This window comes from Pinus tabuliformis, chromosome 4_2 (genome assembly GCF_031772625.1).
Source record: "Pinus tabuliformis cultivar Carrire ecotype Pingquan chromosome 4_2, CPIR1, whole genome shotgun sequence".
Taxonomy (NCBI): Eukaryota; Viridiplantae; Streptophyta; class Pinopsida; order Pinales; family Pinaceae; genus Pinus; species Pinus tabuliformis.
The window spans coordinates 1063178077-1063201286 of record NC_142304.1 but is presented as its reverse complement, the minus strand read 5'-3'; positions in this window follow the sequence as shown (position 1 = coordinate 1063201286).

Here is a 23210-nt window from a genome sequence, read left to right as displayed (position 1 = left end):
TCTTTCTTCAACAAGGTTTTATGAGGATCCAAATTGACCCAAATCTATATATCAAATTTGATTTAAAGGGGCATGTCGTATTGATTTCCTTGTATGTTGATGATTTAATTATTACATGGAATTATGGAAAACTAATTGATGCGATTAAGGTGCAGTTGTCACAAGTATTTGAGATGAAAGATCTTGGAGAATTACATTATTGTCTAGGTCTTGAGGTTTGGAGAGATGTTGCTCAGACTTTTGTTTCTCAGGGTAAGTATGTCAGATAATTGCCTAAGAACTTTAAAATGAATCATTGTAAATATGCTTTTGTTCAAATACAACAGAATTTGAAAAATCACAGTGATGGTGGATCAAAGGAGGTAGGTGGTACAATGTATAGACAACTGGTAGGAAACTTGAGTTATCTTACTACAACCAGAACTGATATAGCATACTTCGTTAGTGTGTTAAGTTAGTTTTTGGTAAGACCTCTAGAAATCCATTGGCAAGTAGCGAAAGGTGTACTTAGGTATCTTAAAGGAATGGTTAATTTTGGTTTTAAGTATATTGATTCATGTGATGTTGATCTAACATGCTATTCAAATTTAGAATGGGCTAGTAGTCTGGATGATAGGATATCTACTACAGGTTATGCTCTTAGCATTGGATCCGGAATAGTTTCATGGAGTAGTAATAAGCAACCTATTGTGTCTTTGTCATCCATTGAGACAAAGTATAAATATTTGTGTCCAGAAACTTGTGAAGCTTTTTGGTTGAGGAGAGTTCTTCAAGATGTTGGAGAAGAACAAAATAAGGCTACAGTGAGCAGATGTGATAACCAGAGCTCAAACAAGTTGGCTAATAATCTAGTTTATCATGCAAGAACAAAACATGTTGATGCTCAGTTTCATTTCGTTAGAGAGAAGATGCATTCTAAAGATATTACTGTAATGTATTATAATACTTGTGAAAATGTTGCTGATATTTTCACTAAGCCTCTTGGGAAGATGAAATTTGAGTTGTTTAGGGAGGTACTAGGTGTTGAAATAAATCCTTTCTCCATTAAAAGGGAGATTTGGAAATAATGGAGAAACAGTAGTTTGGTAGTTTATTTAGGACTTAGATCCTATTTCTTAGAAGTTTGTTTAGATCTCCCTTACAACATAAATTTGTGTATTGATGATTGATTTGGTTAATGAGAATGTGTCAAGACAACCTCTAGGTGCAGTGTGTATCACTTGTGAGTTGTGTGATTCATTCATCAAATTTTGTCTTCTAATTCTTAATTTTTCTTTATTATTAATTATTACTCTTTACTGAATCTTTTCATTATTATTATTTTATATATATAGATCATTAAACTAAATATATTTTTAGATTAACTATAAATAAATTTATTTATATTAAAAAAATCTCTTTTTAATCTCTTATTATTCAATTTATTTACATAAACTCTAAAATATTGACCATATAATAATATTTAAAATATATAAATTCTTTTTATTTATTAATTTAAAAAAATTATTTAAATATATTTTTCAATATTATCAAGCTTTGACTCAATTTATCAAGAATTAAAATTAAAATTTCTATACCCTTCCTCTTAATAATAATTTTTTCAATATATTAGTGGAAGATTATTGACCGTCTTGTCGACGACCGCCCAGTCAGCACAGGTCTCTTTTCAATACATAATTTTTTATTGAATTCATAGAGCACACCCACACTTTCTTCTCTCTACCCAATTATCACCGTTTCTCATCCAATTGACATTGTCTTGCCGTATATTGAAAAAAATTCCCCACACTCTATTCATCTCTGTGCCGCACTCCATTCGGCATTTTTTTTTATTGTCCTTCAATTTTTCCTTTTCAATGTAATGTTTCAATTTTTCCTTTTCCTTTTCGGAAGTGTATTCTTACAAGTACCTAGGAATTGATATTCATCACAAGCTCAACTGGAACCATAGCATTGAGAAAAGGATTAATGGGGGGTGGAAAGCTTACTTTGGTCTTGAAAATAATTGTAAAATAGCAAACCTTGTAATGTGGGATAAAAAGAAGTTCCTCTTTGAAACTTTAGTCACTCCTGTTATCTTATATGGCTGTGAGGTTTGGGGTTGCAGCATCTCCAAAGAATCATGGAGAAAGATTGAGCAAATCCAGAAGCGTTTTATAACTTATAACCTGAAAATTAAAAGTAATACACCCTATCCTATTCTCCTTATAGAAGCAGGTCTTTCCCCTATTGAGAGCGTAGCTATGCTTAGGTTTCTGTTGTACAAGCACAAAATCAGTAACATAGACGATCATAGAATTCCTAAGCTAGCTTTAAATTCTAGCAAAAACCACCTAAGGCTCAATCGAGGGTGGCATAAAGACACAAAGGCCTGGTTAAATTATTGGGAGATCAACGAAAATGATGCATTGCAAAACATAAATAACATTAAAGATATTGTTACTTCTAAGTTCAAAGAAAAAATGTGGTGTGAGAAAGACTTAGCGGCTAAAAGAAAATTAAGTTATTATAAGAAAGTCATCAACCCCACCCTAGAAGATCAAAAGTATCTCTCTATTTTAACTAGCTCAAAGAAGAAAATTAATATAGCAAAGATTAGAACGAATTCTCATGAGCTCCATAGTGAAACACGTCGTTGGGCAGTTCCTAAAACGCCATGGACGGAAAAGATTTGCCATATATGTGAGAATAGGAACATCGAGGATGAAAACCACTTCCTCTTAGAGTGCCCCGCATATAACCACATTAGATCTCAGTTTCACAATCTTTGTTACAATACTGACCTTCCTAGCCTTTTACAATATCAAAATTATAGTGAGCTCGGGAGGCTTCTCTCCAAGCTTTTTGAGAATAGGAATAAAATCTTAAATCAAAATAGATAATTTGTTTCTTTAGGTCTGGTCTCAGAGGACGTTAATCATCATCATCATCAATTATTTCACATTCACTGAATCTCCTGAAATTTAGAGTTTCTTGGTGTATATCAAATAATTTCATCTCTGTGCCGCACTTCTTACGCCAATTTCTGCTTCTCATTTAATTCTCCCGCTGATTTCTCTTTTCACGGTGTCTTCCACTAAATCCACCCACACATATGAGAATTTTCCATTCATTTCCCCCATCTTCATGGCATAGAAAATGGGAGAATCGCAATATATTTTTAAGAATTTGACACGTGTTCACATCCATCATTTTCTCGTAGTGGAAGACTACCGAATTTCCTGTGGACGACGACGGACCAACCAGCACATATATTTAATTTCTTCGTATCCCCGCCTTATTTCACTTTCTCTAGCTCTTTAAATTATTTCACATTGACTTCCTCATCAAATATTCCACAGAGTCTTTGTGTGTAAGCAATAATTTCTTCACACTACCTCTCTTGCTATGCCTTGCCTTCTGGACATATCACAGGAGTCATTTCTCCTTATCCGTCAATCCATTAATGCACTTTGATAAATCCTGCAACATCATGACAGTGAGCTTTCAACATCTTTTTAACTCTCCTTAGAATGTTAGGAAAGATAACCATCAAAATACATATTTTATTATATATTTTACATTAAACTAATTAAAAAACACCAAGTTTAACTTATTACAACGCCAAGTTCCTACACTTTATTTCACCCAACCACTCACTATAAACTTAATGGACTTAAAAAAAAACTTAATTGACTAAAAAAATTTAAATTAGAGAAAGAAGTTTAAAAATCAAGGAAAAAAGTTTAAAAATCAAGGATTGCAAATTTAAAAATTTGTGGTTGCTATAGCATATCAATGTTTAAGTCTTGCTTTTTTCTTTTTCCAAATGATTGTTTTTGCAAAAGTTTGTCATCTGGTATCATATTAGTGACTAGTTGTAAGTGGATATTGAAAGAACACTTTAAGAAGATTTTGTAAAGAACACTTTAAGAAGATTTTGTTTAGTAAAGTAAGAAATTGATTATGCATTTGTGTTATTGGAATCCAACTTTCTCAAAAATTATGAATCTAATTTATAAAAAAAATTCAAAGAAAAACTGAACTCTTTATTAAGAAAATAAAAAGTTACATAGTGGATGCAATGAAGCATTCATATATAAAAATGTATGTTCACCCTTATTAGAAAGTGTAGCACAACGTATTGAGGCAAAGAGAAAAAAACAACTCTTTGCTCAATACAAGAAGTTCACCAACTGCAAGCGAAAATCAACTATTATAGAGAAATTGGGTCTCTCTGTACATACAGAAAAAACAACCTGAAATATCCAAAAACTTGAGACAAAAATGTAGAGTCTGTTACAACAATAAAGGGGATAACAAAAAAAATTGTGAAAATAATCCCATTAGCCGCAAAGTCCCTGGAGAATAAAACATAAATGTACAATTTTTTTTTAGAGGAATAGACGGTGGTCCGTCTCATTAACCCGCCCATGGTCCATTGAAATTATATGCCAGCAATCTGGAACTTGCTGAAGACCTTTTTTAGAAAAACTGTCGGCTTCCATATTTCTTTCCCTGTAAATGTGACAGAAATAAATGTCAAGAAAAGATGATTTGATGTAAAGGATATCATCTAAAATAGAATTCAAAATTAGATTTTGACATCTCTGCTCATTGTTTTTCCATTTAATCACATTCACGGAGTCACGAAAAATATGAGTTGAACCAATATCCAGTTACCTTAACCAACACAAAAGAAGCTTCAAAGATTTTAGTTCAGCATAGTTATTAGTCCCAGAACCAAGTCCCACAGATTCTTTGAGGGAAAAATTGCTACTTAAATGGATGATGATCCCATCCCCATAAACACCCTGCACATCTAAAGCCCCATCAAAAAAGGCCCAAGCAATGCCAGGCCTGATGAATTCAGCCTGTACAGGCTGAGATGGAAAGGCATGAATGATATAAGGAATCAAAGAAAAAATGGAAACCGATTGAGATACAATAAAGAACGGATCACGAGCCCTGTCCTGAAAAGTACTATGGTTTCGGGCTAACTAGGCCCCCCAACAAGCAATTGGGGGAATGTTTCTAAAGTGAGGATATGAAACCCCAAACCACCACTGATGCCAAGCATCCTCCAAAGAGATCCCATCCCATGGAGAATACAAACCCACATTTTTAAAAAAGAACCCCAAAATACTTTTTGTAATTGGACATAAAAGAAATAAATGAGTAGAGGATTCATCATTGGCTTTGCAAAGACAGAACCTTCCTGACCCATGCTTGTTTATTTTTTATAGATTGTCCCAGAAGGGGATTTTGTTCCACATAATACACCAAAAAATAAAAAAAAAAGCCTCGATTTTGTCGGGCAACTGAGTTTCCACAAGGACTTGAACCACCATTTTCTCGGGTCTCCAAACCTCATGTTCATTTGTAGACTATAGCCGAACTTTGGAGCATAAGAATCACTTGGAGAGAAAACCCAAACCAGAACATTAGGTTTTTCTTTTATATGAACATTTGTACACTCGAGTTCAAGAAAGTAATTCTTCCAAATTTCCACCCACTTGGGTTCAAGAGTTAAGTCCTCGACAGTCCACCACCCCTGAAACCATAAGGAATTAGTGGCCTCATTTGAAATTTTATTTAAAGTGTAAATCCCCCTTGTTGTGAGAAAAACCCTTAACACCCTTGGAAGGGTGAAAGACTCATTGCAGCCAACCCATGAATCCACACCCACCCAGACACTAGAACCATTACCAACCAGTAAGGAAAGACCATCCCTGATAATGTTAAAAGAATCTAATATTGCCTTCTAGGTGATCGATGAGTTTCCAGTATTTCTTTCCCGAGACCTCATCTAGTCTATCACATCTAATGGATCAATATATTTCCTCTTTATCATCGAAGTCCATAGAGTATCCTTTATTAGAAGGTTCCAACCAGACTTTGCAGCTAGGGATCGAGAAAAACATGGGAGATCCTTAATGCCCCAACGCCCTTTGTCTTTTGGGTGAGCGATTTTCTCCCATGCTACCCATGGAAGGACCTCTTCATCCTTTACACATGCCCACAGAAAATTACCACAGATCTTTCTGATTTGTGAAAGGATGCATGACATTATGCGGGATTTGGATCACCTGGGATGTAGAAATGCACAAATTTTCCAGGGAAGGCAATGCGGGCAGCAGGGGACATTGGCAGTGAGAACTGCACAGATTTTCAAATGAGTATGGGAGCGGGCGGTGGGATCTTGCTGGCCAAAACTGCATAGAACTAAGAGGAAATCATGCAAGACATGTCTATGTAGTTTTTGAGCTGAGCGGGGTGTTAGGAAGCTAGTGGACAATCTAAGAAAATTGGGCAATTTTTAGGTGGAGCAGCAGGCTGGTTGGCAGGGAGACTCAATGAAAAAACTGCACAATTTTATGAGACAATGCAGCGATAGGTAGCGTGTGCCTGTCCCTCTTTTCTACCCAATTTCTTTAGTTAGTGCGGGCATGCGGGCTGACAACTTCTGCTTAATTTTTGGGATGAGTGCAGCTCTAGGTCACTACCCAAGTCAAGTTCTCTAGTTGACCAGTGGGAGGCTTTATGGATCAGCTTGCCAGAAGGGAAAACTAAGATGGCTTCTTAGGCAACTTCTTTGTTGTTCTGGGTGACAGTTAACTAGGTTTATTCTAGGATTGCATAGTGCAGACTGCCTGGGAGGCAGCCTCAAGCTTTGTGCAATTCTGGGCAGCAGTACTTTGTGACTGAGGGCTGAGACTACGTAGTGCAGCTTAGTAGAGGTCCAACTGATGGAGGGTGGTATGGTCAAGAGATCTTGGGGAAAATGGTTAACTGTGTGAGCGGGTGAACTCGTGTATACATCACCTTGCAAAAACACACTCAACATGACTTGATGACAAGACATCTCGAACCAACAAGACAACATATGCTCAGTGTGACTGACTAAGGGATTGTCTAATGGTGAAAGTGATAAGTGTGACACTTTGGATAGACCTTCGGCCGACGGTGACGACACTTGTGCGAAAGTGATTACAACATCGTGTGTGAGTGCAATAGATATTTACATAGTGAACACAACTCAAACACAAACCTTCAACATTACTAGAAAAAGGTCACAAGCATGACATAGAAATCAACATGTTGAAGAAGACAAATGGTCAAACAAGAGGAAAGGAAGAAATACATGTATACGAGACAAATGAAATGACCTCTTGTGTTTGCGCACATGCATGTTACTAAGGATAGGATGATATGAAAATGACAAGTAGTCCTGCAAATTCAACTAAGATGGGTACTTCAAAAGGTGTTCTTTCCTTACCATACTTACCCTTGAGATGATCATGGATTTTTCATGTAGTCTTGATCTTTTTCCATTACTTGGTCTCTTGGTCCTTCTCCTCGACTCTTTAGGAGTGATCTCATCATGTAACCTTTTCCTGTAGTCACTGAGCGATCGATCAGCGTGGTTTCAGTGAGAGGTGACTGCTGCCTGGATGAGGCCATGGGAGGCCCATTTGTGCAGTTTCTGAATGCAAGACAGACAAAGTAGCTTGGACAACATTGCGCATTTTTTAGGCACAGGACACTATTGTGGGATGGAAGTCCCAGGAGGACACCTTTACGCATTTTTTGAGTGCAGTGCGGCCCGAGTAGATGAGAGGCAATACTGCGCAGTTTTTGGGTGCAAGGCTGACTAAGTAGCTGATGGAAAATATTGCACAATTTATGTTGATAGCAAGTTCCGGTTGGGGAAGGACACTAGAGGAAACCACTGCGCAATTTTGGATGCCAAGGGATGTTGGGTCTCTGTGCACTACGGGGTTGCAGCAGGCAAAGGAGGAATCTTGATGGTTGCAGAAGCCAAGTGCAAAATTTTGGGAAGCTGGATGAGGCTAGGTTTCTTGGGAAATGGCTAAGTGTGAGATCAATGACATAGATGTAAACAATGATAGGACTTGACTGTGATCGCACATGGACACTTAGTGACACAACGTAGACCATCCAAAATGCATAAGACATACTTTGCCTGATGCAACAACCTTCGTGACAAGAGTGCGTGAAGTGAGTGTGAAACATGTCTACGTGATGAAAACCAATCATACACACACAATTCCCTTGAAGCAAAACAACATTCCCTTTGTATGCCAAATAACAACTCCTATGCCCAAAGGTGACACATGCCACTTAAAGGTGAAATCATGAACAACTCTTAAGATTAAGGAGGGGAAGCTTGAGATCATCAACTTACCAACAAGTGACCAAGGAATGATCGATCGCAGGATCCAAGGTAGGCTCTGAAATTTGCATGCGAGCCAAAATTTTGGAAGGTGGTTGTAGCCGCTACAACATGTATGTATTTTGTTGTACACCAGGTGTAGGCGTATGTGTGGTGTTTTACACCGGGTGTAGGTATATGCGTTGTGTTGTGCACCGAGTGTGGGTGTATGTATTTTGTCGTATGTCAGGTGTAGGTGTATGTGTGATGTTTTACATTGGGTGAGGGTGTATGTATCACATTGTTGTATACACCGGGTGTAGGTGTATGTATTGTGTTGTATGCCATGTGTAGGCGTATGTGTGGTGTTTTAGACAGGGTGTAGGTGTATGTGTTGTGTTATGCACCGAGTGTAGGTGTATGTATTATTTTGTACATCAAGTGTAGGTGTATGTGTGATGTTTTACACTGGGTGTAGGTGTATGCGTTTTGTTGTGCATTGGGTGTAGGTGTATATGTTGTGTTGTAAACCGGGTGTAAGTGTATGTGGTGTATGTCGAGTGTCGGTGCATGTATTGTGTGGTGTTGTACACTGTGTGTGGGTGTATGCGTGTGGGATACACTATATGTATATGTACGTGATTGAATATAAGTAAAGGCACTAGGTTCTTGCGGGGTGTGGAAACTGATCCATTGTGTGTACAAAAGGATAAACGACAAAGGTGGAAATAAATGACTAATTAAAAGATAAGTATAAGTATGTTACTTCAATTTTAGTTATGCATGTGATCTATGTTTCTAATTTATGATGGTTGAATGTGATCTATGATTCTGGTTTATGATGATTGCATGTGATTCATGACTTTGATTTATGATGGTTGAGTTTTGAGCTAATCGGATGTGATATGTTTATACATGATGATTTGATCAAAGAGCTAGTTTGACTTGTTGTGACAAGAAGTAAAAAAAGTTGCAGGTGTACCTTATTGACGAGCTACCAATAAGCTTTGAATTGATTTTATTTCAATTAATTTTAAATCTAATGGAGGCTATGTTCTTGGTACAGGAAGCATGGGAAATGCTTGTTTTGGGTGGTTGAAACTGACTACAAGAATGAGCAGTAGCAGCAAAAAGAAATTCGAACAGACAACAGTATTTTGGTAAAGCACTTTAGGAGCAGGGCCATTGTGGGACACTGGTACCTAATAGTGCCCATTGATTTCCATGAGCATGATATGACCGTTATTACGGTTTTGAGGTAGGGATATGACTTGGATTTTATACCTTCCGATGTGAGTAAACATTCCAAGGGATGGATCACCTGGCAAAGGGGATGTCAGGGAACTTGGAAGGTGAGTGACTGCATGGAAGGGGGTGAACGGATTGCCTGAGGGACTGTGTAGTGGAGAAGGGAAGGCCGCGGAATGGATTTGTTTTATTTACTAGCATTTCCATATGGAATCAGATGCACATTGAGAGTGTGCCCTAGAACAATGAGCCGATAATTGTTCACGTAGTGTAGGACCGTAGCATTGGACATTGGATGCAGGTTTAACTTTGGTAGTGGATTATGGAATTCCTGGGAAGGAGGTGAATTAGGGTATTACTTTGAGGGTGGAGTTGTGAGCCTCTAGATCCCCTTGCTACATATGCAGGCATTGTACCCTTTTATTTGTTGGGTGAGAAAATGTGTATACGTGTATATTATTGTAATATTGTATCAAGTTGGATTTATATAGCTCCATAGACAATATGAATATTTGTTGGTTGAAGAACATGTGTATGAGTATATATGTGGTTGTTATTGTAAATATCGTAATGAGTTGTGTTATAAAGATCCAGTAAACTGTATGATTATCATGTTTTCAGCAGTTGCTCATTGTAAATATTGCAATGAGTTGTGTTATAAAACTCCATAAGTAGTATATTATTGTTTTTAGTGGTTTGTTGGTCATAGGTGTCATAGAACACAAGGACGGTATTCCCCCAAGGGGGAGGGTTCTGTATCAACCCTAGTTAAAAACCCATGTAAATATAAAATAAGACCAAGATCATGGGACACTTATTCCAAGATAAATGTTGGGCAAGGAATCCCAATGGGCATTCATTGGTTTATTATGGCTAAAGGGAAATTGGAAAAGACTTTGAAAAGGCATAAGGAATTAATTTCCATTTTATTTATAAAAATAAAGGAAAATAGGATAAAATGAAGTTGAAAGGTCACAAAATTGCATGTGAGGAAAATTGAAGGAAAATAGAGGAAAATGAAGAAATTAGAGGCCTCAATGATAAAAAGGCTTCTGAAGATCAGTTCATGGCTTTTTTCAGTTCAATTTTGGAGCTCTCTATTCTATTCTCTCTCTCATACTCTTGCACACTTAGAGTTTTCTTGGAGCACTCTTGGAGCATTGTGGCATACTTTGTATTTGGAGCAAGAAGGCAAAGGAAAAGTAGGAAAGTGAAATGGGACAATGAGATCAGAAACTACAATGGAATTTCTTTATAGGGATCGAGTTGCATGTATGATTTCCTTTCTAGTTTTGTCATGCATGGCATATGCATGTGGTTATTTGGTTATGATTTGTCATTGACATGGAGGATTGGCTCTTGATAGTGATTTTCTCTTAGCCTTTCCATTTCCTGGATAGCCATGGTGTTGTGGGTTAACGTTTTGTTTTCTGGTTGGTGCTCATGTTCCTTATGGTTGTGGGTTGAGTTATTAGTTCTTGGAGCCTTGGTTGGACAAACACTTTGGAAGCCCTGTAACAACTTGGGTTGAGTTACTAGTCCTGGAAGCCTTGGTTGGACAAACACTCGGAAGCCCTTGGTGGGTTGAGTTACTAATCCTCGAAGACTTAGTTGGACAAATTCTATAGATCCCAATGACAACTATGGGTTGAGTTACTAGTCTTGGAAGCTGGGTTGGAACAAAGGCTCTAGAGCCATGAAAAACTTGGATAAAAACCTATCTGGTGATGATTAGTGGTGTCTGACTATGAGGTGGAATCATTGGTTTAGGGTTGAGGTTGTTTGGCCTCTAGAAACCTTGGTTGGACAAGAAGCCCTTGGTGGGTTGAGTTACTAGTCCTCAAAGCCTTAGTTGGACAAATTCTATAGATCCCAATGACAATTGTGGGTTGAGTTACTACTCTTGGAAGCTGGGTTGGAAGAGAGGCTATAGAGCCATGAACAACTTAGATAAATACCGATCTGGTGATGATTAGTGGTGTCCAACTATGAGGTGGAATCACTGGTTTAGGGTTGAGTTTTTTTGGCCTCTGGAAGGCCCGGTTTGGTTTTCTTGGTTTATTCCATAAGATCCCACATTCATGGTTGGAATATGGCACAATGGTGATTGGTTGAAAGAGAGATTTGGTTTAGCCCAATCGATGGTCGGGTGGTATGTGAAAGTCCTTGACTTGGTGGATTTGCATATGTCAATAAGAGATATTTTCCTCTTGTGTTCTATGTGTAAATGTACTTGATATTATGTGGCTATGATGGTTGTTCGATTATTGTTTTATCTAGTTATTGTTGGAAATACTGAGGGGGGGTTTCGGGGGTGACAACCCTTTTGAACTTTGCGATATATATATATATATATATATATATATATATATATATATATATATATATATATATATATATATATTGCTCTGTTGTTTTAACTTTGTTTATATGCTCCTCCGCTTATGTACCTTACTCTTGGCATATCCGATAGCTCTACTCCTCTGATAGTCCTTCCTTTGGCATTGTTGCTCCGATAGTTGTTAACGCATATATATATATATATATATATATATATAGAGAGAGAGAGAGAGAGAGAGAGAGAGAGAGAGATATGGGTTTTGCCTCCGATAGCTCCCGATTGTGTAATCTGCTTCCTCTGATGGTTCTGTTTTGGCATATATATATGTTATATATATATCGCTCCTCTGGCTTGGTCTGCTCCTCTTGGCTCTGTTCCGTCTGCTCCTCTTGGCTCCGTTTGCTCCTCGAATATTGCCATATTGACATCAATGACAATCTGTGTCCAACAATCTGCCCCTTTGTTATTGATGGCAATATTCTTATGCTCTCCCCCTTTGACATCAATGGCAAAGGAATGCATACGGACTCCCCCTGTCAAACTGCTCCCCCTGTCCTGCTGCATCTTTATGAATGAACTTGAGTGATGATAAAGAAATAACCCCCATATTTTGACGCAAATGTTCAAATGCTTCTCGAGGAAGAGGTTTTGTGAAAATATCAGTTATCTACTCCTTAGTACTGATATATTCTAGGACGATGTTTTGTTCAGCTACTTGCTCACGGAGGAAATGATACTTGATTGGTATGTGTTTGGTTCTTGAGTGCATCACTGGATTTTTGCTGAGACTGATAGCACTTGTGTTGTCACAATAAATGGTAATTGGTTGATATGTACATATGTCGAGATCTTTTAGAGCTTCCTTCATCCATAGTATCTGAGTACAACAGTTTGCTACAACAATATACTCGGCTTCGGCTGTGGATAATGATATGGATCACTGTTTTTTGCTAAGCTAGGATACCAAATAGTCTCCTAGGAAGAATGCATTTCCACTAGTACTTTTCCGATCATCTATACTTCCAGCCTAATCAGCATCGGTGTATGTAGTTACAGTCAGTGTTGAGTTCTTTGGGTACCAAAGACCGAAATCAAAAGTTCCCTTCAGATATCTGAGTATTCTTTTTACAGCTAATAAATGGGATTGTTTGGGAGCAGATTGAAATCTTCCCACCATTCCTACTGCTTGCATTATGTCTGGTCGTGTAGGTGTTAAGTCTAGAAGGGCTCTAATCGTTGACTTGTAATGAGTTGCATCTACTAGAGGGGAGTCATCATCTTTGCTTAGTTTGTAGTTTGTGGTCATAGGTGTGCTCATGGGTGCACAATCCTCCATTCCATATTTTTTGAGCATGTCTTTTAGATATTTGGTTTGAGATATACACAATCCTACTCTAGTTTGAGATATTTGAAGTCCAAGGAAGTGGGACAGCTCTCCTATCATTGACATCTCAAACTCTTTTGACGTGTTTTGAGAAAATTCATGGCTCATTTCATCATTATTACTAGAAAAAATCAGATCATTGACATAAACAAGAGCAACTAGTAACTTACCTTGATCTGTCTTTATGTATAGATTACTTCCAGCCACTCCCTTTTTGAAGCCTTGTTGTTGTAGATAGTGATCTAGTCTTGCATACCAAGCTCTAGGAGCTTGTTTAAACCCATCTAAAGCCTTTTTCAACTTACAAACTAAGTCCTTTCCTGTTGTTAGATCAAACCCTTTTGGCTGCTCCATGTAGACTTCCTCTTTGAGTTCCCCATTTAGAAATGCTGATTTCACATCCATTTGATAGATTTTGAATCCTTTCGAGCAAGAAAATGATAAGAACATTCTAATAGCTTCCATACGGGCCACTGGTGCAAATGTCTCTTCAAAGTCAATTCCTTCAATTTGTGAATAGCCTTTGCAGACAAGTCTTGCCTTGTTTCTGATAACATGTCCTTCCTCATTCATTTTATTTTTGAACACCCATTTGGTTCCTATTATGTTTTTGTCCTTTGGATGAGGTACCAACTCCCATGTCTTGTTCTTCTCAATTTGGGACATTTCTTCTTCCATGGCTTTTACCCAATGAGGATCCTTACTTGCTTCTGCAAATGTTTCTGGTTCTATCATAGATAGGAGGGCAATGACTTTTCTCTTGGGTGTGGTTGTTATCCTTCTTTGGGTCTGCACACCTTCATCTCTATCGCCAATAATCTATTCTTCTGGATGATATCTTTGGACATACTTCATCCTTGAAGGGGTATTAGGTGGTTCTCTTTCCTCTTCTTCTTCTTCTTCTTCCTTATCTATTTCTTCTTCTTTAGATTCTTCTTCTTCAATGAGAGAGTCATCTTCATGTTCTTCAATTTCCTTTTCTGGAAGATGTTCATCAACCTTTACATCAATGCTTTCCACTATTTTCCTCAGTCAATAATTGTAGCACTTGTAAGCCTTGCTCCATGTAGAGTATCCAAGAAATATCCCTTCATCAACCCGAGAATCAAACTTTCCTGGTGAACCATCATTTATTTTTATGAAGCACTTGCTTCCAAAGATCTTGAAATACTTCACCGAAGCAGGTCTTCCTTTCCATAGCTCATAAGGAGTTTTTTCACAATTTGGTCTTAATTGAGTTTGATTCAGTGTATAGACAGCTATCCCTACTGCTTCTCTCCAAAATCTAGGCTGTAAGTCTGCTACTAATAGCATAGTTCTTGCCATTTCTTGGATTGTTCGGTTTCTTCTTTCAACTACCCCATTTTGCTGAGGTGTTCTGGCAGCCAAGAATTCTCTTTTAATTCCATGAATATTACAGAGCTCACTAAACTCGTTTGATGTGAATTCTCTTCCTCTGTCTGTCCTGAGACACTTAATTTTTGAATCTTTTTCATTTTCTACAAGGGCTTTTAGATTCTTAAAATAGTCAAAATTTTCAGATTTATACTTTATGAAGTATATCCACATCGTTCTAGTATAATCATAAACAAATAACACAAAGTACCTTTCTCCTTGGAGTGCTTGATTTCTAGTTGGCCCACACACATCAGCATGGATGATCTCCATGGGCTTCGATGTACACTGTTCCTTTGCCTTGTGGCTAGTTCTGGTCTGCTTTCCATGTTGACATGGACCACACACTGCTTGATTTGGTTTGAACAGCCTTGGGATGTCTCGTACAACTTTGATCTTGCTGATATTGATCAAATTTTCGAAGCTTGTATGTCCAAGTCGCTTGTGCCACAACCAACTCTCATCTGTCTGACTCAAGTAGCATTTATTTTCTTGAATCTTGTTCAGAATGTAAATGTTGTCTGATGTTCTCACCCCTTTTGCCACAAGTTTCCCTGAGGCAGAGTTCCTTATTTCACAGTCTTTGGTGTTGAAAACAACCTTATGTCCTTGATCACAGATTTGATTGACACTCAGGAGGTTGTGTTTGAGTTCGTCAACCAGCAGAGCATCTTGAGCTTTTCCTTTTCCATTGATCAAAGTAACTATTCCTTTTCCTGCAATTTTTCCAAATCCACTTCCAAAGGACACATTCCCTTCCTTTTTTCTCAGTGAGACAAACTTCCTTCTGTCTCCTGTCATGTGTCTGGAGCACCCACTATCCACAAACCAATGGTTTCCATTATTTTGAGCATATAGAGCCAGGCCACATTTATCCATGCTGGAGTTCTTGCTACTCGTCTTTCTTCCTTTGAGTGGGCAGTCTTGTTCATAGTGTACATTATTGTAGCAGAAAGAGCAAATCAGATCAAATTTGGTCAAGGGATCAAATTAATTGAAGGTTTTGATTTGTCCCAGCCTTTTGGGGGCATATGAGTTGTTTATTCGGTCCTTTAGCGTTGTCTTTTCACTTCTGCAAGCCATACAATGTCTAGCTTGATGACCGAAGTTTTTACGGTGAAAGCAGTGTCCAAGAAATATGGTTTTGTACTTGTTGAAGCAACCACGGTTTGAGTCGATTTCCTTCCTGGGAATTACTCCTCCTTTGTTCTTTGGATTTGTGATGGGCCCTTGGTGGAGTACAAGTTTGCATTTACTGTAGTGTCCGTGATTTGACTCCACATTCTTCTTTGGAGTAACTCTCTCTTCATTCTTGGGATCTGGGATGCACTTTTGATAACATATTCTTTTATCTTTTGGATTGCAGGAATGTGCATTGGCATACCTTTTCGCACTATTCTTAGTGCTTGAGGATTCTCCTTTGAAACCTATTCTAGACTTTTCATGTTGAGGTTTTTGATTTTTCAGAATAGTCTCAAGTATTTGAGAGCTTTTACAACCCTTTTTAATTTGCTCCAACTCCTTTCTCAGAGACACTATTTCGGCCTCGCATTCTTCACAAGTATCTTCTTTTTCTTTAAGCTTTGCTTCCAAGAGATCTTCTCTCCTTCTTCTTTCCTCGTTTTCCACTTTGAGATAAATGATTTTGTTCCGTAGTTTCTCATTTTCTTCAATGGTGCTTATTAACAGTTCATCTACATTTCCTTCCAGCCCTGAGTCATCATCATCTACGAGTGCCATGAATAATGCTTCTTTGCTTTCATCATGATCACTTTCCTCATCTAATTTCTTTTTGATGACCATAAACTCATCCTCATCAGACTCATCTTGCTTGGAGAAGAAGTTTTTCTTATTGAACCCTTTCTTTTTGTGTGCCATTCTTTTAGAATTTCCTTCATCATCACTGTGATGTTTATGAGGACATTTTGCTGCATAATGACCTATTTCACCACATTTAAAACAAATAAGAGGATACTTGCCTATAAGCTTAGATCCTCTCTTCAGCTTTTGTACAAATTGTGCCAATTCGGATTCCACATTTGACTCATCACTACATTCATTCCTTTATTTCCCCTTCTTTGACTTTGAGGCCTTGAATGCTGCGTCTTTGGAGCTTGGGCCACCTTTCCTCATTTCATAGGCAGTGAGAATTCCATGGAGTTCATCCATTTTGGGGGTATCTAGATCCTTTGCTTCTTCTATAGCGCTTATTTTGGAGTCAAATCTGTCTGGAAGAGACCTTAATACCTTTTGAACGATGGTACTTTCTTCAATTTTTTCGTCCAATCCTTTCAAGGAATTTACCACTTCAGCTACTCGGAGGAGGTACGCTGCAATATCTTCTTCATCTTCCATCCTCAAACTTTCAAATTGTCTTTTGTGAGTTCGAAGATTTTCCTTTTTTACTTTTGAGTCTCCATCGTACAAACCAACTAGCTTCTCCCACATTTCTTTGGTAGATGTACAATGCATGATTTTTGTAAACTTGGAATCAGTGATTCCACTAGTGATGGAGTTCATGGCCTTTGCATTTGCGATGTAGGCTTTCCTCTCGTCTTGGTCTGTTGGAAGAGTGGTATTCGTTTTGTATTCATTTTGAACAAAATGCCAGACTTCAGGTCCAAGGGACATTAAGTAGTAGGTCATTCTTTTCTTCCAGAAACCAAAGTTAGTGCCATCGAACAAAGGAGGTCTTCCTGATGCTTCGTGATTTCTCATCATGGTTGCGGATCCTTCTTCAAGCTGTTAGGCTAGTATGAAGAAGTCTGCTCTGATACCAATTGTTGGAAATACTGAGGGGGGGGGTGAATCAGTATTTCTTATTTTTAATTGTTCTAGTGATTTCCAAAAGCATATATAGATATGTATATGTATAAACAGAACACAGAAATCAATAGCTGGAATTAATGCTTTTATTAAAACTCAAGACAGTGCAATGAAATAAATACAATATAAGTATATATCTCATTGTGAATGGTTGCCAAGCTCCAACTTGGACTTCAGTGAGGCTCCAACCTCCAGAGCACCAACTTTGTTTGGCAGTGGTTCTGCACTTAGGAGCACCTACCCCTAATGACTTTAGTCTTGTTCAGTTCTGAGGCCCCAACCTCTTGGGCTCCAACCCAAACCTAATATAAATTGTTTTGTTGTTGTTCTCTACTCACAAGCTTGCTGAACTTTTTCTATTCTCCTGTTCTCTTGCTTCTCTAGCCTCTCCTTCCTCTTACCCGTTCTTCGGCTTCCTCTCTCACTGATTATGCATCCATCAATCACCATCTCACTTTTTTGTTATGCTTTTATGTATTTTAGATGCCTCTGACTCTTCGTTTCCGCTTTCCACCACCTCTTTGGCTTCCTACTCAGTCGCTGTCGTTTCCTCTGACTCGCTTGATCTTTCAACTTCCCTCCTTGGTCGCTGTGGCTTCCTATGTGCTGGCTTTCCATTCAACTTCTTGGCTTTACGGTCACTGTGTGTTAAAACTGTAACACAAGCCCATTTTTTTCAATGATAACAGGCATTCACCGAGACTGTTTCGTTTAAGGGACATGACATGTCCTATCGCAATCGCAATTGGCTTGATTCTAGTCTTCTGAGCTATCGGGAGCACTCCTTAACGTATCTCTGTCTCCAAACCCCGCGCAAGCAATATATACAAATACACAGGAATTACGATCGAACACAGGCGAAAAAACTAAAGGGTGGACTTCAAAAAAATATTACATCCGCATCTATAACGACATCGGGTCTGCTCCTCCACAACATTATCGCAATCGACAATCGCGGCTTCCAGGAGTTCTTTATATAGTGACCTCATGACATCGCTGATGGCCGATGGGTTGATCCTCCACTGCTCCGATGGACCGGATACGATATGGTATTAAATAGCAGTTGATATTCTCGGTCGGGTCTGCAACCGTTCATTGCAATTGGGGGTTGCCCTTGGCGGAGGTCCGATGCGATATCGCTATCGGCGATTGGGTGTGGCAAGGCTTCATAACATATGCGATTGTGATGGATGCGATAATACAATAGGCACGATATAAAAGGACCATCGGGCCCGCAATTGTATATCGCAATCGGCGTTTTAATGTGGCAGGGCCTTAACCACTTGTGATACATAATCCCGACACTGTGGACGTGATATTAAATTGCAACGCATTGCAATGGTCCCATGGTTCCACACATATATTATCGCAATCGGAGGGTTTCGGGGGTGACAACCCTTTTGAACTTTGCGATATATATATATATATATATATATATATATATATATATATATATATATATATATATATATATACTGTTTTAAATTTGTTTATATGCTCCTCCACTTATGTACCTTACTCTTGGCATATGCGATAGCTCTACTTCTCCGATAGTCCTTCCTTTGGAATTGTTGCTCTGATAGCTGTTAACGCATATATATATGGGTCTTGCCTCCGATAGCTCCCGATTGTGTAATCGACTTCCTCTGATGGCTCTGTTTTGGCATATATATATGTTATATATATATGGCTCCTCCATTTGCTCCTCTTGCTCCAATGTGGCTCCTTTGGCTTGGTCTACTCCTCTTGGCTCTATTCCGTCTGTTCCTCTTGGCTCTGTTTTCTCCTTGAATATTGCCATATTGACATCAATGACAATCTGTGTCCAATAGTTATAAGCATAGTTTTATGACAGACTTGAGTTATGGCTCTCATCATGTTCTGGTTAGTAGATGAAATGTTAATGAATGCATGACCTAATGTATGATATTTCAGCTATTGTGAGAGGTAATTAGACCTTATTGATGATTATCACATAAGTTTTAGATCTCTATGTTTAGATATGTAATTATGACCTATAGATTACATGTTCATGATGTGCTTGATGAAATTTTTGTCATGGTTAGGCCTGGTTATGTCAAGTTCTTGTCTAAGTTTTGTGTGAAAGGATTTGCCCTGGTGTAATTCATTGTTCTGGAAAGTTTCATGAAGTTTTGGGTAGTGGTCTAGAGACTAGCCTGAAAAAGTGGCTTAAATCTCACAGTCACTTGCACAAAACTGGTTTAAAAAATCTATAGTGGTTGGGAAGCAAGGTTGTGGGAGCGATTGGAGGGTTCCAGTCACATAGAGGCCTTGCCACGGCAGTGACTCAGGGTCTAGATCAGTTAAAAAACAAATTAAATCAAGGGTTGGGCACCTCGGGTGGTTGGTTATCTTATGAGGATCATGTAGCTCTTGAGGAAGGTCAGTTTGGTTTCGTTTGTCAATTCCAATTCCTTAATTGTACTCGGGGAGTTGAATTATATATTAGTAACTCGTCATCACATATTTACAGCAGTGTACCAGTAAGCTTGGGTAAGTGTGGGAGGATGGTGTTACACTCTCTCTCTATTATCTCTCTCTCATACTATTGCACACAGAGAATTCTTGGAGCACTCTAGCATTGGAGAAAGGAAGGGAAAGGAAGGAAAAGAAAGCAAAGGAAAGCAAGGATAAAGAAATAAAAAGTTGTATCAAGCGGCTACAATGGGATTACTTTGTAGGTATTGAGTTGCATGTATGATTTCCTTTCTAGTTTTGGCATGCATGGTACATGCATGTGTGTATTTGGTTCTCTTATTGTCATTGGCATGGGTTTTTCCAAGGGTGACAACAATTTCAACCTTTCCTTTCCTTTTCGGGATAGCCATTGTGTGATGGGATTCTTTTACTTGTCTGATCTTTGGGTTGGCGAATGGTTTTGGAATCGGCTGAGGTGGTCTTAGGAAAATTCCCAAGGGCCTAGGAATCCCTTGACCCTTTTTGGTGGGATTGTGGTAAAGCCTGAGGGTGGAGATGAGAAAATTCCTCAAGGTATTAGTGAATAAATCTGGAGGCATCCAAGATTTTTTAGGGCCTAATGATCCCCTGACCGGTTTTGGTAGGATTTTGGTAAATCCTGGTAGTGTATGTTTCTTTATTTGGGCCTAGGAGTCCCTTGACCAGTAATGGCAGGATTGCGGTAAAGCTTGGTTGTGTAGGTGCTTGTTTTGGGCATAGGCATCCCTTGTCCAGTTTTGGCGGATTGTGCTAAAGCCTAAGAAATATTGGTTGTTTTGTGTGAGTCCCACATTCATGCTCGGAATATGACACGAGGGTGATTGGTTGAAAGAAAGATTTGATTCAACCCAATCTATGGTCGGGTGGTACATGGAAGTCCCTAACTTGGTTGGATTTTCATATTTTAATAGGAGATATTTTCCTCTTGTATTTCATGAGTATTTATACCTATTATTATGTGGCATTGATGACTATTCTATCATTGTTATTATTCTGGTTATATGATGGTTATAAGCGTGTTTTCATGGCCTAGTTTAGTTATGATCCTTATGATGTTTTGATTGGTAAATGAATGGTTATTGAATGCATGACCTAATAGATGTTATTGCATCTATTGTGAGAGGGCATTAGACCTTCTTGATGATTTTCAGATAAGTATGAGACCCCTATTCTCAAATATGCATTTATAACTTGTAGATTACATGTTCACAATATATTTGATGGAATGTCTATCATGGTTAGTTTGGGTTAGGTCCAGTCCTTGATCAAGTTTTGAATTAATGGATTTTTCCTTATGCCATTCATCATTCTAGAAAGTTCTATCAAGTTTTGGGCAGAGGTCTGGATCTTGTCCTTGAAAAAGTGGCTCAAATTATGGGGTTGCATGCACGGAATTGGGAAATATAGACTACAGTTGCTGGAAGGTAGCGTTATCAGAGTGACTGGAGGGTTACAATCACTAGCTTACCTTGTCATTAGAATGACTAGGCCTCCAGATCACTGAAAAAGAAATTTAACTCATCATTTGGGCACCTCAAGTGGTTGTTTATCTCCTAGGGATCCTATAGCACATGAGGGAAGTCAGTAATGTTTTCGATTGTTGATTCCACTTCCTTTACTATACCTAGGAGGTTGATTCAAGTCATAGTATCCCTCAACTCATGTTTACCCAGGAAATTTGGTGAAGTGTAGAGTAAATCTATGAATTAGCTTAGTGTAAACCTAGCTAACTAGCTTAGTGGAAGCCTAGATACTTATTAGACAACCCACTAAAAAGTTGCGAAGGGATTTTTTAAGCAATCCATAATGTACCTTTGACAAGAAGAGTAGTAAACATGTGCAACAACCAACACTTTGTTATAACAATTTGAATGATTAATTCAATTTATATGTTTTAATATTTGACAGTCAAATTGCAATCTTGCAATAGTTTTTCATCTTTCAACTCTTTCAATGTGTGAAATGTTGGGATTTTTTTGTTGTTGTTACAATTTCATTTATTAATAATTATGTTGTAGCAGCTACATCCACCCTCCAAAATTTTTCCTTAGCTTCGTTTTGGAGCCTCCCTACCAACCTTTCACACCAGCATGTCTTGCCTTATCAAGTACACCAACTTCAGTGATTTTCTTGCAGAATGACAGCCTGTCCATCAAAACTTGTTGCATCCCCATCATAGGATGATTCATTGAACTTGGTCCAGCTGTAGGCTGAGCAACACCCTCAAGAAATTGTGCAAATCTGGAGGGGAACCAACCTTCCCTCCAGAAATTGCTCAATTCTGTCTGGCAGCTTGCTGGGCTCCATAATTGCACAAATCTTCCTGTCACTGTTCACTAGAAAAATTATGCAATTCCTCCTAGCAGGACTACTCAGCCCAAAAATTGTGCAATTTTGGGCAAGAGTCAGCTGCTCTACCCATAAATTGCACAATCCCTCTAGGCAACCAACCCAACTCCCTCCTAGAAATGCACATTTTTTCGTCCCAACTGAGCAGACAATTGCATGTGCAGTTGAGTTGACTGGTTCCCCTCGGATTGAGAAAAACTAATTTGCATGCATGGGTTTCTTCTCGCAAGGCAACATGCAAATACATCACTTGATTCAGGGATCTACTTTTAGCCGTTGGAGGTTGCATGCAAGGATCATTTCAGAAACCTCCCACCAAGTGTCGCTCTTCCTAGATTTGGGGCATGCGCGTCACATCTTCGATTTTATCAAAAATAATGAACTAGACACTGTAGAGATCATTCCTCACATCGACCTTGCAGCTTTGACATCCCACATTGCATCTAGGAGTCGTCGGCACATTCATCTCAACTGTTTTGGGGTAATCCTGCCTTCCATGTCTTGTGTTGCATTTCTATAGCTTTTTGTGTTTCGCTTTGTGTGATTGTTGTTTTCTTGATTTCAGTGAGGCTTGCTATTGTTTTGATGCATGTTAGATTGTAGAAGAACCATTTTAGTTTTCGTTTGCATCTCACTGTTGTCGCATGCATGACACTGTTTTTCATAAATGATCGTCATTGTGGCAACTCGCTTCACACACAAGCCTGCTTTACCATTTTCTGAATCCTGCGCTTGTTGTTTGCATGAATGATCATTCACTCTTGTTTGCACTCATCTCATCATGCATTCACACTTCTAATGTTTTCAGTCACCCATTGGATGGACTGGGTTGCCTTGGCCAGGACCATGCCTTGCCCGGCTAGCACTGCACATTTCTAGAAGCGAAGGCTCTTCCTTCCCTCCAGAAATTGTGCAAGTCTAGCCAAGCACTGACCTCTAGGCATGCATTGCGAAATTCTTGGAGGTAGTGTCACATTGGCCCCATAAACTGCGCAATGCAGTTTGCTAGTTGCATGTCACTGCTGACTGAATTT